Below are 19,042 nucleotides of genomic sequence, written 5' to 3' on the forward strand. Positions count from 1 at the left end.
AGCAGTCTCCTCTGCGAAAGTCTTGTGTTTTTTTGACACACCCATCCACCTCGACCTCCCTTCCCTTTGCCGCTCTTTATACTTCCTGGTTTATAATTACGTGGATTACATAAAAAGTGATTTTGTGCTGACAATCATGAAAAAAAATTGGAAATCTATGTACACAAATCAATACATTAAATTTTGTGACTATTTCATGAACTGCTGTGCGACTGGGCTGGTACAACAGTTCCACTACAGTCTGTCAGTGGTCAATGCTCACAGGTCATTTACAAAAAAAAAAAAAAAATGTCCGTACAACACATTAAGATCACCGACAATGCATCACATCCCAGCAAAGAAGCGGAGAATTACACATGTGAAACTAAACTCAACTCCAATGAAGAAAACTTTGTTCATTCGCTGTTAATGATATTCTGCAAAGATTTTCCTCCATTTCTGGGTCAACTCCATTAAGCGTTCAGACTGAAGGGCTCATCAGGAGATGATGAGAACATGGTCTGATTAGTGTATTCATGTCCAGGTAGAATATATTACATTAGAGTGGTATCTGGTTCTGAGTGACCCCAGTAGTCATTACTGTCCTCATACCCAAAGGGTTGGATTTCTCTTTCTGTGCCTCTCTTCCCATTCTTTCAACCACTGTACCATCCCCAACTCCCAATCACATTGTCCATCAGTAAAGGCATAATTATCTTCGAACCCCTCAGGATTGTCGGACGGATGAACAGGTAGGAACATATCATATCCTAGGTATATTAATAGGTAGATAATATAACAAGTTTTCTCCATTTATCATGCATTCGAGTCTCCAGAGCTCATATGTCTCAGTCCCATATCCCATGTCTCCAGGCTCAAGATGAAATGCCCCGTTTCCTTTTTTCTCCTTCTTCCGACACGGATGGTGAGATTATCAATGTTATAAAGCAGAGATACATATGCACGTCTAAATGTATAGATTCCTATAATTCTCAATTCTGCAATATGTCTGTGGGTGTAAAGCACTGAGTTAATTGAGCAATAATTGGCCGGTTTAATCATACACACACACACACGCACACACACACAGACGGAAATACTGGCTCATATGACATTCATCCAGATGGAGCTCTTCACTGGGCCTTTTAACTGTCACTTGAAACCATAAACACATGGGCGCACACACACACACACACACACACACACACACACACAGAGTTACACACACACATGCTCTCAAAACATCATTAATGCACAGTCAGAGTAAAATATCTCAGACCACAATGACCATTTTCCATTAAAATGTATTAGGAGTCCATACGACTTTTATTTACAAGTGTTGTTTGATTACCGTTTGAATATCTTTTAACCGAGCTGTAAAACTGGCACTGCTAATGGCTAAAACTAGCAGTACACATTTGTTAAACCATTATGAGATTACAGAAAATAGATATGCCTGCACATTTATGTAAAGTTAAGTATTGGAGACCTTGTTAGAGACCATAATGTGTTTTAATTTGCAATGAAGTGTCAATGGGTTATGATTAGCGGTCGACCAAATTTGTGTTTTTCGATGGCCGATGCCGAAGCTGATGGCCAATATACAGTATGATGCTGATATCATGTTGTTGTTTTTTTCGCATCTGATAAAACTAGGGATGTCAATCTATTAAAATATTGAATCGCAATTAATGTCATGATTGCATTACAAGTGAAAACATTTAAGTGTATCTTGTGTGGCCATTGAGATGCAATCACTGTGTTAACACCAATTAAAAATGGCATGCACACATTAGAAGAGCCATGTTAAGATGTCATAGAATTACCTACACCGTTGTTTGTTAGTGATCTACCAGCTGGACACATACAGTAGCTTTTAGTGTATAGTTTGGGGATTGTGAATTCTGATTTTGGTAATAGACTTTACAGAGAAAGGATGAGGAGAAGCCAGTTGAAAGATCATCCAACAGTGCAATATCCTGTTCAAATATTATAAAAATTACTTCAGCTAAAGCCACAATGTTTTATTCATAGAACATTTTTATGAGATTTAAATATATTGAATCAGTTTATAACCACTACGAGACACCATATACCATAATAACAGATCTTCCGAGAAGAACACAGTGCTGATCATTGTCCATGACAGTTATTGAGAAGATCAGCCACTGACCTGCTTTTAACCATAAAATACTAATTAGATCCATTAATTAGCCCAGTCCAGTGAGATTCATGGCAATGAAATGGTCTGTCTAGAGTGTTGGATATATGTGTCATATATGTCTCATTTTAGTGCTACACTGAGGTCATTTTCTTATATTAAAGGCTAATTACTACAAGGCAGGATAGACAAGTCAAACTGATTAACAGTATAACACAATACAATATAATATAATTAATTCATAGGTTAGCTTTATACTCTTAAAATTGAAATACAGAAATGGTCAGGCTGCAATTCGTCATACACCCTTCCCCTTTAATTGGATGACTGCCCATGTGTGAATGGAGCTAATATGGCCAAAGAGGGTGTTTGGCAATGGAAATGGTTAACACCAAAGCTTTTTTTTTTCATTCCCAGTAAAATGTCTACTTTTCATAAAGATAAATATATTGTACACTGAAGTCAGAACAGTGACTAAACAAGGCAAAATGTGACATAAGACAACACACTAGACTAGAATTGTGGTCATTTTGCTCATATGGGGTTTTTAAGGACAGCATTAAATTTCCTTTGGAGTCGAGAGACAGTCTGGTGCTGTGTACTATTGTACAATTATAGGGTCTCCGCTTGAGGTAGAAGAAGAAGGTGCCTGAGGGGTCGTTAAAGGATATGCAACTAGCTCCCCCTTCTGGTAAGAAGCCTCATGTGCTTGTGTTAATTCCATTCCAGCTGTATTGTAACCCCTTGAGTTGGTACCATGTGGATTTATTTGACATGGGATATTACGTGCTTCTGATTGTTGTTATACCTGTGCAGAATGCTCTAATAGCAATATACTCTGTTAGTCTTTGAAAAGCTGATATTGATTGTAATTATCTTTTTATTTTTATTTATCCAGAAGAATATGAGTGATGATATACTAGATGCTCTATATTCAATAACCTGCTTCACATTTACACACATTCACAGTTGGGAGCTGCTAACCTAGTGCGGTCAGTTTATGCATTTTTTTGAATTGCATTTATGATTCTGCTTTGGTACCAGGAAGTTTTACATGATCAGTACTGTTGTTTATGTCTACTTGTGTCAAAAATATCAAAGTATTGATAAATATGAATACTAAATATTTGAAATAGTTTCAATACTCATTTTTGATACACAGTATCGATACATAGGTATCAGCCGTGCTTTCTGCTCTCTCTTTTCTTTTCTTTTATGCCCTCAACGTTTTATAAATTTTTCCCTGTGGTATCGAAAATGGTATCGGATATTGATATGTTTCAAGGTATTGTATCGAAGTTAGAAATTCCTGTATCGTTACAAAACTAATGTCTACCAAATGTATGGTCAAACCTGTTTTTATCTTCAAAATACTTGTAAACCTAACTTGACACAACATATTGTTGACAGCCAAGCTTTAACTGTAGTTTGTCAAAGTACATCAAAGCACATAAGTGCTTCTAACAAACACAATGCATGTGATAGTGTGATGTAACTCAAAAGGTATAACTAAACTGCTGTTCCTGTTTGGGGTGACAGATACCAAAGCTATATATCCTCATCCATATCTTTGTGGCACTGACTGGCCTTTGACATGTTTTCATATCTTTTTTAAAAAACAAATCCGACAATAGAACCATATAGCACTTTACCAACAGCTGTTGATATGTATCCTGTCACCTCCATGCTTGTGGTGTAAATATGTGGACTGTATTGTCCCCATGTGAAGTATCCAGTCCTTTAATTCCTTGGTAAAACACTTTTATAACTCTTGATTCAAGTCATCCCTTCTGAAGAGCACTCTCTATCATTTTGGTTGAAGTATCCCTCTAAGCACTTGTCCTTAATTACACTGCAGCCTTCTCTGGTGAGAAACATTGATGTCTTTTAAGTGGCCCTGCTGCCAAGCTTAAAAAGGTATTACTGAATAAATTCAGTTCATGTCAAGGTATTATGACACTAATTAATTTTTGCCCAATTATGCATTAGTGGAAACTGGATTTGTTTTCAGCCGGCCTTGCTGTCACTATAATGGATGCATTCTTTTAAGACATGTTTATTTCTTTATTCTGTTTTACAAATCAGGGCCTCAGGGATTTTTTTTTTTGGTAACTTTTTACTGATAAGGAGAATTCAATGTATATACACTATCTAACTAATTTGCAGAAGACTAAAGTAAGTCCCCAGAGAATATGATGTGAGAAATTGCTTCTAAGCTGCTTCTGCACTTACAGTGCCAGACGTTTCCAGAAGATCTACTGGTCCAGTTGGCCCGTCTTCAAAAACATCTCTCCCCTTTCTTTGTTCAAAGTTCATAATAAAACAATATAACCTCAGCAAAACTGTTAAAATATGTAGGAGACGTTGAAAAGCTCCATGCGAATGTTCAAAAAATATCCTGTAACTAAAACAGATTTGGATGGAATTATTTACATTATAAAATAGATTTTCCTGAAACCTCCTGGCAGGGTTCAAGCCAGACTCAGAATAAAAAGGAGGTCCATTCAGGACCAGTATTGTAGACATGCTACCACATCAACAACATGTCAAGGTTCAAGGTTATTTTCTGAACAATGTTTGTGAATGTAACAATGTAAGTTAACCTATGAGTCCTTCTTCCTAGTCACATCCTCCAGTTCTTCCTGGGGGTTTCCAAGGCGATCCCAGGCCAAACAGAATATATAATCCTATGTCCTATCCTATGTAATCCCTAGTGTGTTCTGGCCTGGAATACCTGCAGGTAGGCGTCTATAGGAGGAACCTGAATCAGATGCCCGAACCTCCTCAACAATCTCCTCCACCATGTGCACCCCCATGACCCTCTGTTATTAGGGTCACCCAAGACAAATCGGTCTGAGGCAAGATGTCAGAAGTTAAAAGCAATACCAGAACCCTTGAATCTGCGAGTTCTGGAAAAAGCTACTTTACCCAGAATAGGTAGACTGGGGCCTTCTAGAGCCAAGCATGGGAGGTTTGCTGGCTAATGCCTGGGGATGGGGCCTATACTCACGGAGCCTGGTTGGATTCAGCTTGAAGGGACAATATGGAGCCCACCACTTACAAAGCCATAGACGCAAGGATTGGACGCAATGCCAATTAGGTGGCAGGCGAAGGCAGGGTCATTGGCGTGCTGACCCTAGGCTATGAAAACTGGTGTCAGAATGAAACCATTTAATATGGTTTCCAGATGAATCCATCTTGTTTGAAGCTCTAACTTTAAGGTTTTGCCAACAGCCAAAAGTGACAAAAAACCCTAACTTTACTCTTAATTGCCTCTCTAAGAATACTAAACCTAAAAGAAGGACACACTGTTACAATATAATTCCAGTTTGGTAGAAAACAACATGTTATTTTGATGCATAAAGCACTTTAATTGCAGTAGCAAGTAGTACTGGCATTTGCCTATGTGAGATCACTCTTTGTGAATTATTGAATACCCATACAGAACAAAGGTGTTTTTTTTTTCCTATATCTTTTTTTCCAATATGACAGCTCTGCATCCACCCATCATCCATCCGAAATTTAATTTATCCATCAACCTATTGTCTACCTATACGTCTATCGTCTAACCATCTTTAAAACACATCAGACTCAATGCAACAGCTGTATCCACCACTAGATGTCAGACCCAGCCAGTCTATTAGATATGCAGGGCCAGACCAAACATTGGCCTGGTTTCCATCGGGGACTTCAAGGACTAGCCCAGGCTGAGTCATTTTTTCATGACACCCAATTCCCCTCAGGAAATCAATTCACTGCTTTCATCCTGTTTGGAATGTGTCTATGTTCATTTCTCATTGTAAATGTGGTGGCCTGGCACAAAACACACATTTGGTTTTAATTTGCACAACATGTGCAAAGGCAAATTGACATTTGCATGAAGAGGGGAGCCCAGGTGGGATTAAATCTTGAGGGTTTCACAGAGATTATGTCGGTCAGTCATACAGTATAGCATGTGTGGAGTGGACGTGTGGAGAATGTGAACCAGGAGCACCACAAAGAAAGGAAGGAAGGAAAGGAAAGAAGGGTGATAAAAAATAATTAGAATGGAGAGAGATGTGGAAAAAGAGATGAAAAAAGAGAAAAGATAAAGGAAATATAATAATTTATAACTATTTCGGGAACAAAACATTGAGAACAACAATGAGTAATAATGCAGTTTACCGGGGGAAATATCATATTATTATTATAGCAGGATTCTTGCAGGGAATCACAAGAAGTGGTTTATGCTGTAATTAATTTTTGAACCAGAATGATGTAACTTAACCTCATTTTTTTATGTTTTTTTTTTTTCCCCAAACAAGTTTGTCTGGTCCAAACCAGACCTTTAATCCAAAAAAAAGCAGCAGTCTGTAATAGCACTACTTCTGAGGATGTTGGTATTTTTCTGAACGATGTGATTTCTTTTCAATTTGAAAGGGGGAAAAGGTTTTGAACATTGCAGCTGGTTCACTTTGTAAAATGTCAATATGCAAGTTGAACAAATCATTTTCTCTTTAGCAAAACTTTAAAACAGCTCAGTTCGACCTGAACTGAACTGAAGGGTCATCCTGTCACTGGATGTTCCTGTTAGAGCTCTGCTTTAATTAGCAAGCTTAAATGTGACTTTTTACATTCAGGTCTGCTTGATACTGTAGGAATATATGCTGCAGTTGGCAGCAATATCTAAAAGGCCCCGCAGAATTGCTTTGATAAGCCCTTTTTTGGCTGCTCTGCTAAACCTAATGGAAAATTCTGGATCTATTGTCCATCACTTTTGCATACATTTCCCTGTAATTCAGCACAAATTACCTATAATAGGTACAGTATCTTTGGACATATTGGGATTTGGACCAGAATTCCAAAACGTCTCTGTGGGACATTTGTAGATCCCCAGCTACAAGATCAGACACACATACACACACAGCTACCTCAGCGCAACAGTTTCTTCAGTGACAAGTCAATTCTCATCAGTCACCAGCTGCTAATGGCTGCAGAAGCCAAACTGCTCCCCGCAAAGTCAGCGTAACAACTGTTTACACAGATGGCAGCAGGTTAATATTATGCAACCCTTATGCTTTAAGATACACAGTATTTATTCTGTGTTTAAAATAACTAATCTCCAAAATGGCATGTATCAGATTTAGAAAAATCTGACTTGAAATGTAAGTACTGTATCTTAAAAAAAAATCATTGAGGAATTTATCTCTAAAATACTTATTGGCAAATTAAGGTACATCATTTCTTTTTAATTCATTTTAATTGATGCCATCGATCATAGTGCAAGAGAGGTTGTCATTTTCTGCAAACTGTAGTTATCTCATTTTGGATTAAAATGTGTTTTCTATTTAATCTCATGCGGTCTTGCTCTGTTTTTGCTGCCTCTCTCACTTTACGTCTGTCTCAGGTCTTACAGGTCAAGGAGAAGTTATGTCCTGTGATGCAGAAAAATGTATGACATTACTCATTTTATCACAGGAATCAATTATTCTCAAGCTGTGTGTTCTGCATTTAATCAATCAAAGCTGACATGTTACATCACCAATCAGTAGGTTTCAAAGCATTTTCTACTCAGCTCTCTTGAATCACAAATCTGTGTTGTGTGTGTGCACTTCCCAAGGTTTGTCTTTTGGGGTTTTCACTGATTTTCAATGAATGAAATGAAAAACCCCTTACAAAAAAACAAAAACAAACAAAAACAAAACTGAGAAAATTATATTTTCACCTCAATTGCATATTCCCATGTACCCAAAAATGCATTGTATGTTTATTGTGGCAAGATGACACTGACACTGACTGAACAGTTAATGAACCACCTGAGATGTCTTGCCGATTTCTTTATGACTAAAACCAGACAGCCATTTCTTCAAACCTGCAAACAGTTCATTGATCTTCTCTGTACTCAGTTGTCCTTGCAAGTTCTTTTATTTTCCGCCATGATGAGTCCGCCGAATGTCATATTCTTTGAGCACTGAAAGGTGCTGTGAACACACCAATCACACTGGCTCCCCATTTACCTCTGTGAAGAAATAAGAACTGGTCCATTTTTCTTGCAAAACCCAACACTCTGTCATACTATGTGTCCAATGTTCCCCTCTTTGACAAAGACATTTTCTACCGGTGGCTCCTGCATGAACAGTAGCCTATGCTTGGCAGTGTTGTGTCATGTAGTCTGTACGTAAGCATGTGGGATCTATAATAGCGTATGCAGCATAGGGCCTGCTACTCTTATTAAGACAATTGAGAACTAGGAATAGTACGTTTTTAATGAAAAATTTGAATTAATGACTTCTCTGCAATTTTCATACCACATTGGACGCTTTGGCGGGCCGGTTCTGGCCCTCGGGACATATGTTTGACACCCTTGAACTATAGCTTAACGTTTATTGCATGCAGCACTCCAGAAGTGCCTCCCCCACAGTGAAGCTGCAGAGTTCACAAACCCTTAAAACTGTGCACAACACTCAGGAGATTCCTGAATGTAGGCGTACAGCTTATGTTAACAAGCAAGCTAATAAGACAAAGCATGCATAGCATTTCTCCACCTTTGGTAGAGGCTAACCGCCTCCACACACCACCAGCCCAACACCAAGCTAACAGTTCCCTGACCAGTCAACACTCAACGCACTGCACAGATGAAATTATTATCAACAGCAAAATACATACACTAGGATAAGTAACTAATGCAATTACTGAATTTCACATATTAATCCCTTTTATTACTCGTTATTATAAAAACTTAATCACATTACCGTTACTTTAATGCATTACTACGATAGTTACACTGTACATTTACTGTACAACTTGTTTTTCAGCTCTATCGGAAATGCAATTTTCAACTTGTTTTAATAATGTAAAAAATCATATGACAATTAAAATAAAAAATATACCACAAAAAATTGCCATGTCGTACAGAATATACAGTATTGTATTCACAAATCCAATCACATGCCTACATGAGTAAACATAATGCACGTGTCAGTAAGAGTTCAAACTAGGGCTGAGAATCAATTGAAATGTTTAATCACGATTAATTGCATGATTGTCCATAGTTAATCCTGATTAATCACAAATTAATTGCACATTTTTATCTGTTCAAGATGTACCTTAAAGAGAGATTTGTTAAGTATCTAATTTGAATTTAGCATAACAAATATGCTCAAATCATAACATGGCAAACTGCAGCCCAACAGGCAACAACAGTTGTCATTGTGCTGACTTGACTATGACTTGCCCCAAAACTGCATGTGATTATCATAAAGTGGGCATGACTATAAAGGGGAGACTCGTGGGTACCCATAGAACCCATTTCCATTCACATATCTTGAGGTCAGAGGTCAAGGGACCCTTTTGAAAATGGCCATGCCAGTTTTTCCTCGCCAAAATGTAGCGGAACTTTGGAGCGTTATTTAGCCTCCTTTGCAACAAACTAGTATGACATGGTTGGTATCAATGGATTCCTTAAGCTTTGTAGTCTCAAATGATGACAGTATCTTCACTCCAGCCTGCTATAACCTCCGAAACATCAAATAGCGGCCGGGCCCTTAAGAGGTTAATTAAAAATTGCAAGTTGCGTTAATGCATTAAAGAAATTAGTGGCATTAGAATGAATTTGCACAAATTATTATCGTGTTAACTTTGACAGCCCTACTTCAAACACATCTTACAAGTGCAATGTCTCCCCTGCAAGAGAAGAAGATAAATCAGGAGGGCAGGCTTTCAGAAGGTAATAGAGACTGAGATGTTAACCCTGCGACAACTAACAAACCTTGAAGTGAACACACTTTATTAGAGTTTGATCAGTGTGACTCAGAAGAACTTTGTTGAATACCACACACAGAGGGAATGCATGTGCTCAAACGCCTCACACTGAATGAACACAGTGAGGAACGAAAGATTACTGCATAACCAAGCTCGACTTCCACTATTAGCCAAACACCGTGGATTAAAGAAATATTTCGACAGAATCCCAAACTGCGAATCAAAGCTTTTCCTGAGACAAAGTCGACTTCATCAGCATGTACCACACATGCAGCAGTGTTCAGGGGGGCAGACAGCGAGCTGAACTTAGTGTTACAAAGAGCTGTAATGAATATTTACAGAGATAGAGAGAGTAACAGAGGGGAATCAGATGCGAAAGGAAGTAGATAGAAAGAGCTGAAATGGCTCATGCTCGTACACCCACACTCCTCCAATACAAATACTCGTATGCATGCGCAGAGTTTTTAGCGACTCCCACTAATCATATTTCTGTTGACATATTAATATTTAAACAGTGCTCCGCTCCTGTCTCAACACTCACCGAGCGTCTCGACATGGAGGAAATGTCAGCTGAGTTAACGTTTTCAATATCTCGCATTTCAGAACATTGAAAACGCAGCACAAGTGTCTCACTGAGATGATGACACCTCCTGTGGTGAGGATTAACTCCAACCCAGCGGAATATGAAACAGATATTGTTATGGCATGTGTGTTTGTGTATGTGTGTGTGAGAGAGAGGTTATTATGCCTTCAAAAGAATATGTATGTGTACGTGTTTATGTGCATTTGCCTAGTTAACTGCCCATACCTTAGTGTTTATGTGCACATTTGTGTTCAGCTTGATTATGCCGTTATGTTTGTTTGTGTATGATAACACAAATTTTGGGGATTGAGCGTTTGAACAGGCAGACATATTTTCCCGTTTACTTTTCTGCCGGGCCAGAGGCCGATTGTTTATTTTTGCTGCTGTTGGGATTTAATCCCCCTGTTCTCTGAGACAGCAGCACTGTCCTCTCTCTTTATCTGCAAACCCCTTCTATTTGTCTGTTTGTTTATATGTTATTATTTTTATATTTTGACTCCATGTTTTTCTGATACAGTGAGCTAAATTATGTAAAATAGGCTATGTCCAAGTATCTGAATATATTTATATATGTGTTCACACAACACGTTCTCATCCCAACTCGTCACATATACTGCCGCTTTGTCACGCCAGCTTGGTGTCACTTTAGGTTTCGGCAACAAAACCCCTTAATTAGGTTTAGGAAAATGTTTAGGCTTAAAACTAACACGTTTCTAAAGTGAAAATGAAACTGAACGTTGTGAACACGGGACACTGATGAACAGCTGAACGTTGTGAACGCACGAGACACAAACAGCGGTCGCCTGGATGAAAGCCCTGTGTTTGTTGGACCCATCCACCTCCCCTCCCGCCTGCCTGGTGTGTTGCCTTTTCACTCTTTAAACTACGTCATCACAGTTGCACTTTCTCAGAGCATTTACCGTTGTTGTGGATCTGTTTACATTGTAGTTAAAGCTTGGTGCGTTTCATACCGGCGCTGCGGGAGCCTTGTGCAGCGGTATCAAACGCAGAAGGCGGTAACACGGCGCCGGTATTTGACGTCCTGGGAATGAGGACGGGCTGCTTCACCGAAGGTGTGATTAAATGCTTGACAAAAAAAAATAAGTCAAAGTCCACTTACTTACACTTAGTAGCCTTTTCAGGAGCTTTCAACTAAATGTCCCAGTCTTCATCAGCCAATACAGTATGCTTAATTGTCATGGAAATACAGTAGCTCAGATGTCATCACCAGGCCAAACTACAACTTAGTAAACTCAACGTTTCACACTCAAAACGTTTCCATATGTTTGTGTTTCTCCTGTATGCCTCTTACAACAATGACATATGTTCAACCCTCATGTCCCGGAACGGGGCCAACACGCTCTCATCCCATCCATCTCATGGTTGGGCTTAAAACTATGTTTGTAAAGTAAAAATGAAACTGAACGTTGTGCACAAACGATCAGCTGATTGTAATGTGAACGTGAAACTTAACACACGGGACACGAACAGCGGTCTTTTGGATGAAAGCGCTGTGTTTTCCCACTTGGTGTGTGTCTTTTCGACCACACTCCCAGCACATTTTCTCGGAGCGTTCACTGTTGCCGCAGATGGGTTCACATCATAGTTAATGGAACACCTGGTGCATTTCATACCGGTGCTATGGATGCCTTGTGCGGCGGTATCACACGCCGACATCTGTGACAGAGCCTCGGTAATAGCCTGGCTATGGAGCAGACTCGGTTAGATCAGGCAGAGTGCCACATGAATGGATGGTTCTTGTCCACATTACACCTCTACCATTATTTGTACTCTGAGGCATATTTAGAATTTTAGTCTCAACCTCTCTCAATTAAAAGAGGAGGAAAAAGGCTGAGATTCAAAACATGTCTCACATTTTTTTTCTTTAAATGGCGGCCTGTGTTGTTACATACAAACTGAATCAGTGCAGTAAATGTTTTCATTTTATTTTGATGGGAAATTTGTCATTGGGAAGTAGCCCACGTCTGTTATATTTTAGCATTCGTCTTGTGAAGCTTTGCCAACAGCAATATAATAATAATTTTCATCTCTCATGCTCATTGAAATGAATGTATTTTAATAAATTAAGTAAGGAAAAAAAAAACATAAATGAGACTATTTCTATTTTTTTTATTTAAATGTGACATTTCCCTGTACCAGCAGCAGCGTGCAGGGGCTCAGGTGTTTCAATCTGTCTCCAGGCTATTTGATCATGTTTCACAGTGACGGCTTTGCTTCCCCTAATATGTGGCAGGCAGTGCAGTGCAGTGCATGTGAGAGTGATGTTTAACAAAAATCAGCTTGTGTTCAGGACTGAACGACTAAAGACATGTTTAAGTTTCCAGTCAGGAACTCCGGTCAGCAGTGGAGGATTTTGACAATGAGCAGAGATAGCACAACACACACTGCATGTTTAACGTATATACAGTATATCACATACCTTTTTACAGTTATTCCTCCCCTTAGTGTGTTTACCTGCACTTTAATCATTTGACTAGAATCACAATAAACACAAATTAAGTAATTTCCCTTCCTCTTCACCAATTTGCTATTTTCTATTTGCATTTATTTATTTATTTATCATGAACAGTGCAAATTATTCAACATTAATAAAAATGTAAATGTGCCCGAGTTAGCAAAGATTGACTCATTTTCATCTGCAGTCCTTTGTCAGAATGTTAAAATGGCGCTTGCTGCAAAGATGAGGCATCTGGCATTTTAATTAGTTCTACATATCACACTAACAAGACCACAGCCACACCACAGTCCAACTTCAAAAGGACAGATGAGGTGAATTTCTAACAAATCCTCACACAGAAATGACTAAATCAGCCATTTTTTAGTGCAATGACCACTTTCACCTTTCCAAAAACAACTCATAGAGTATGTGATTTTTCTGGCCTAAAACCCCACAATGAAATGTAATGTAAAGCCCCTTTGCCACTGGACAAAAAAAACACTAACACCCACTAACATCTGGCTTTTGCCTTCAGTGGGAAAGGTTACAATCAGCATTCATTCCCAGGACAAATGTCTCTGCAGTAGTCACGGGTATTTATCAACTCCAGCTCCGATCGACAGTGTTGGAAATATGACACCACATCGAAGTGAATATATAATACATAAAATCAACAGGGATAATTGGACAATTATTATAATTTATTAACGAAAATATGCTCAATTAATATTCTCTCAACAAAGCCACCAGACTCCAGTCAGCCAACGGTAGTTTTATCTAGCTGATCATCGAAACACACTTCATTACAACTCAACAGAAACACAATACAACTCAAAATCGTCTTGGTTAGTCTTTCTACTGTTCCAACAATCACCAACTCTGGTTTGGTCAAACTAAACCCTAAATTCACAGAGTCATGTGTCAAAAGAAACAGCTGTTATATGCGCTCCTCAAAGCTACCAGACTCCATTGACAAAAACAGTTATTTTACCTCGCTGGTCATTGTAAAACATACTTCATTAAAACTCAACAGAAACAAAATAAAACTCATCAAAACCATCTTGGTTAGTCTTTCCGCTGTTCCAACAATCACCAACTCTGGTTTGCTCGAAATAAACCCTTAAAGGACAACTTTGGTATTTTTCAACCTGGACCCTATTTTCTTGTGTTTTTATGTCTAAGGGACTAATGGGGACAACACTTTTTGAAATTGGTCCAGTATTGAGGGAGCATGTTGTAGCCGCCAGCTGCTAAACAAGCTGTAATGTAATCATTTGGGACAATCTGGCACCGTCAGTTCACGTCCAGTAAAAGTGAAAGTTAAGAAGACGGTTTCATGTCCCTGTAGGGTCTTTTCCATAATGTTGCCAGACACTTATAATAACAATCTGAGCCTGTCAGTGGCAAAGACAAGCACTGCCCCGAGTGATTACATTACAGCTTGTTTAGCGGCTGGTTGGCTGCAGCATACTCCCTCAATACTGGGCCAATTTCAAATAGTGCTGGGAAAAACATGGGAAAATAGGGTTCAGGTTGAAAAATACCAACGTTTACCTTTACTTCACAAAGTTACATGTGAAAAGAAACAGCCATTATATGAGTTCCTCAAAGCTACCAGACTCCATTGACAGAAACAGTCCTTTTACCTTGCTGATCACTGTAAAACACAATTCAGTATATAAAGTAATAATAAAAGTAACCGCCGTAACATATGCACTATTTACTAACACTGTTTTCTGCCGTATTTGTGACGTTGAATGTGACACATCAGAAAAAATAAAAACAGAAAGGAAACCTTGTCTACTGGCAATGGGAAAGGAGTCTATCGCCTATTTTTAGTGGGTTTTCCCGTGCCTGCATGTACGCGTTCATTTTTGTGGATAAAGGGTATTAGCTACCACACATTCATTCAGACATTAACTCAACTACCAACACTTAACACCTCATCTGTCTCTCTTTGTTTCTCCGTCATTCTCTGTGTACTTCACTCCTACTTTTACTAAACTTCTGTCTGAAAGTGCCTCTGTGTCTCGTTCCTGTTTTGTTTGACTCTTTTTCTTTGTTTCTCTGTTTGTGTCTCCGTCAGTTTCGTTCTGTCTCTGATGATTTTCCTGCCTCTCATTCTTTGTGACTCTCTCTCTCTCTCTCTCTCTCGCTGTGCTTCAGTGCCTTTTTGAAGTTGTTTGTGATGAGAGATGTTTCATCCATTCCCTACCCCTCCCCCGCCCCACCATGTTCTCTCAATCTTATTTTTTTTTTCCCCCATTACATAACATGTTTCAGTCTGATGTGCTGTCACAATAAATCTCCCTGATGACCCTTAAGATGTGTTCACACCGACATTGAACAGTTTCTGAACTCTTTACTGTTTCCTCCTTTTGATCAGTTCGTTAGACCAACTGAGAATAAGGCTATTTGAACTGCTGTGGGACCAAAGAACGACACTGAAAACCTCGCAAGAGAAATATCAAAACCACATCAAAGCGTTTTGTTAGAAATGAGACTATATTGTGAGTCAGCTACAGGAAAGCCACTCCAAAACTCAAGCATTTATGGAGTTTTTCAAATGGTGGTAAGGAAGGGTTGAATGGTTGTAATTAAAGATTTTGCACGAGCCATGCCTGAAAAGGAAGTCACATGAGTATAGAGATCAGACAGACTATTATGTTTATGTGAAAACTTTGGCATGAATTCTTCTTTGATGTTGATGTTAATATGTGTGAAAAATGGAATCACATTTGCACTGAGGGTAAAGCTCTGCCTGACCACAGTTCTCTAAGGGCATACTGTATAGATGTAGAACAACTACTTCAGATGAACTAGAGAGCATTTCATCATGTAATAGCACCAACACGCCGTCCGTCTTTTAAAAATACTTTCCTATTTGCCTTTCCAACATGTTCTCATTCCAACACGTCACATACTGGCACTTTGTCACGCTCCTTGGCGTCACTTTGGGTTTAGGCATCAAAACCACTTTGTTAGGTTTAGGAAAAAACAAAATGATTGGGCTTAAAACTACTACGTTTGTAAAGTGAAAATGAAACTGAACGTTGTGAACACGGGCACGAATGAACAGGTGATTGTAACGTGAAAGTGGAACTTAACACACGGGACGTGAACAGCGGTCTCTTGGATTGCGTAAATATCGACGGTGCAACCAGTGGGGTGCACCGGGGCCCAGAAGCTGTCCGAGGCCCAAAAATCACCTTCCTACACCATGTCCACATTGAATCCACTATATGTCCGTCTGTTACGTCATGTAAACAAACCACGTAGGCTACCTATCAGCTGTGAGCTCAAGATCAGACTGGAGACGTAACCACTTATCTTCCTTTGTTTGTTCTTTTTAAACAGAAAAAACATTTAATATTGTGATATTTACTGGAAATGACATACAATACAGCCAACAGCAGATCTTTCTTTAGTCAGCTTTGTGGTGAAATGAGGAGGTATCGTATAGAAAAGTCCTTATTTAAACTTCACCAATCAGCCGCTCCTGGAGCGTTTACTGTTGCCACGGATGGGTGTACATCATAGTTAATGGGAAGCCCAGTGCGTTTCATACGGGCGCTAAAGGGCACCTTGTGCGGTGGTAAAGCATGCCAACGGGCGTGACAAATCCTGGGTATTTGATGCCCTGGGAATGCGAATGGGGTGGCAGTTCAAACTAACTCTGGTGTGTTTGTCGGCTTGGTTCGGTTCCTTTGGGCTGGTGTGAAAGCTGTCAATCAAACTCAGGTGCAGACCAAACAATCAAGATGGAGATCACCTGAAAGGCGGGTCTCGGTCAAGCAGCAACCTCCAGGGCTAAAAAAATGAAGCCGACGCAGAAGTGCAAAAAACTGCAGTTCCTTAAATGGCTACTTGAGGCTGGCTCCAAAAACGAGGCAATCCCCATTGAACCCCCGTGTTAAAATGGCTGTTTTTTGGCAGTTTCTTATTAAAAAGTAAGTGAAACATAAGTTCCCTGTAGAAGACACCTCTTTTTTTTGTCCTGTTCCACCTCTCTGTCATGCATATGAGATGCATTCCCGACTAATAATGCTCTCATTCAGTTATTTATTTGCTGTTTGTGACACCAGAGAATATTAAAAAACTACAGGTGTGAAAGTGGCCCACACAACATCTGTCTGGTTTGTTAGGAGTTAAAACTGAATCTGATCCAACTGCAACAAAATGACCTCAAGACATGGACAGATGTTGACCAACAAGCAGTTAATCACATTTGTAAAAACCCAGCCAGGGTAAACATTTAGACAAGTAGAAATAGCTCCAAAATGTGGCAAAAAAAAAAAAATGCAGACCAAAATCCTTGATACGGTATGATTACTGATCATCAGAACTGTCCAATAAACAAGTTACTCGTGAGTCAATGTGATTTTTATTCACAATCCCTGGTGAATTTGTAATTTGGCAGACTCTGACCCATAATGAATAAAATATCTAACAACCCGCTGCATGGGATTCACGCTCACAGCCTTTTAAATGAGACTTTGATGAGCCGCGTGCGTCTCCACACTGACATACTGATTGTCAATACCGAGAGTCAAATGACTAAACACCGGCGTGTGTGCTTCTCCGTGCGTGCGTGCGTGTTTGCGCTCGCACGACCAAGAGTGTGCACATCTAGTCATGCTGACATAAAAGGTTGCTTGCTCGCCTGTCGACATTCATTAAGCTGTGTGTGTGTGTGTGTGTGTGTGTGTGTGTGTGCGTGTGTGTGTGTGCGTGCGTGCGTGCGTGCGTGCGTAGCTAATCATTTTAACTTATTCCCCCAGCCTGCACACCAACCCATCCACTCCATCTCCCATAAGGGACAATTACGTCCACTATGCTTCAAGTGTTTGTGTTTATGCATTCTTATGCAGCATATCGCACAGGCATCAGGGAGTGTTTTGTGTTACTGTGTGTATATATATATATATATACATATATATGTATATATATGATGAGCTTGTATATATCTGTGTGAGTTTGTGGTCGTGTAAAATGTGTGTGTTTGCGCTCTGCTATCTAAATCATTCCTCATTCTGCTTCTATGCACATCGGTCCACCTGTCAATCCAGCGCTGAAGTCCTCTTTCTCCCATGAGGCAATTATCTACAGTCTGGTTCATGTGTTTATTATCTGAATGTGTGTGTGTTTAAGAGAGAGAGAGAGAGAGAAGGAGAAACTGCATCAGTAGTAAATGGAAGATGAGGATTTTTCTCCTGGCTTTTATTTCCTCTGGGATCCGTCCCTTGCTCCTCATCTGTCCCCCCCTATTGTCCCAACCTTTCCCCCTTATCTTACTCTCCTCCCCCCTTCTTACAACCTACCCTTCTCTCTTTTTTCCCATTCTGCAGCCTTTTCTCTCCACTGCCCCTTTTCATTTCGTCTCCCCCCCTTCACCATAACCTTCCTCCTTTCCTCTATACTTCCCACATCCAATCACACCTCCGTCTCTGCCTCCCTTCACCTCTCCATCTGTCTTCCCCCTATCTCTTCCTCCTTTGCCTTTAGGGTGATATAAACATCAGCAGGGCAGAAGGAATCTGGGTTTCAGAGCAGCAGACAGGTGAGACTACCGACTTGAAACACTCTGGTAGAACATGGACATCTGCTTGTTCCTGCACACCTGCCAGATTACACTTATCTCCCTCAATGGATTACAATCTTTTTTTCTTTTTTCTTAGCGCCCTTTACCTTTTCTGACCCTTGTGTCTAACTCCTTCCATGCTGTTTTTTATTCCTCTCCACACTTCAGTTTTTACCGCAGCTCTCGCCCTTGTCTCAGGATTGTCAATCATTTGTCATTTGTCAATCATTTTAAGCAGCTGGTCCATGTAAATAACACACAGATATTTGCATGCATATACACACACACCGACATTTAATACATCCTCGCATAGATCACACACTTAAGCAGATTGCACTGCAATGCACAATATGACTCAACACAAAACACCAACAACAGTGTGTCACTGCACCTCCGCAAGATTAGCTTTCATTTTACTTAAGGGTCAGTCTGAATTAAAATGTCATTTATAAATGTGAGGGCACAGTAGTTGATGACTATCCAGTTCAGGATCTTTTGGATTCCCTGAGAGATATTCTATTGACATTCTCACTCCCAACT

This window comes from Sebastes umbrosus, chromosome 19 (genome assembly GCF_015220745.1).
Source record: "Sebastes umbrosus isolate fSebUmb1 chromosome 19, fSebUmb1.pri, whole genome shotgun sequence".
NCBI lineage: Eukaryota > Metazoa > Chordata > Actinopteri > Perciformes > Sebastidae > Sebastes > Sebastes umbrosus.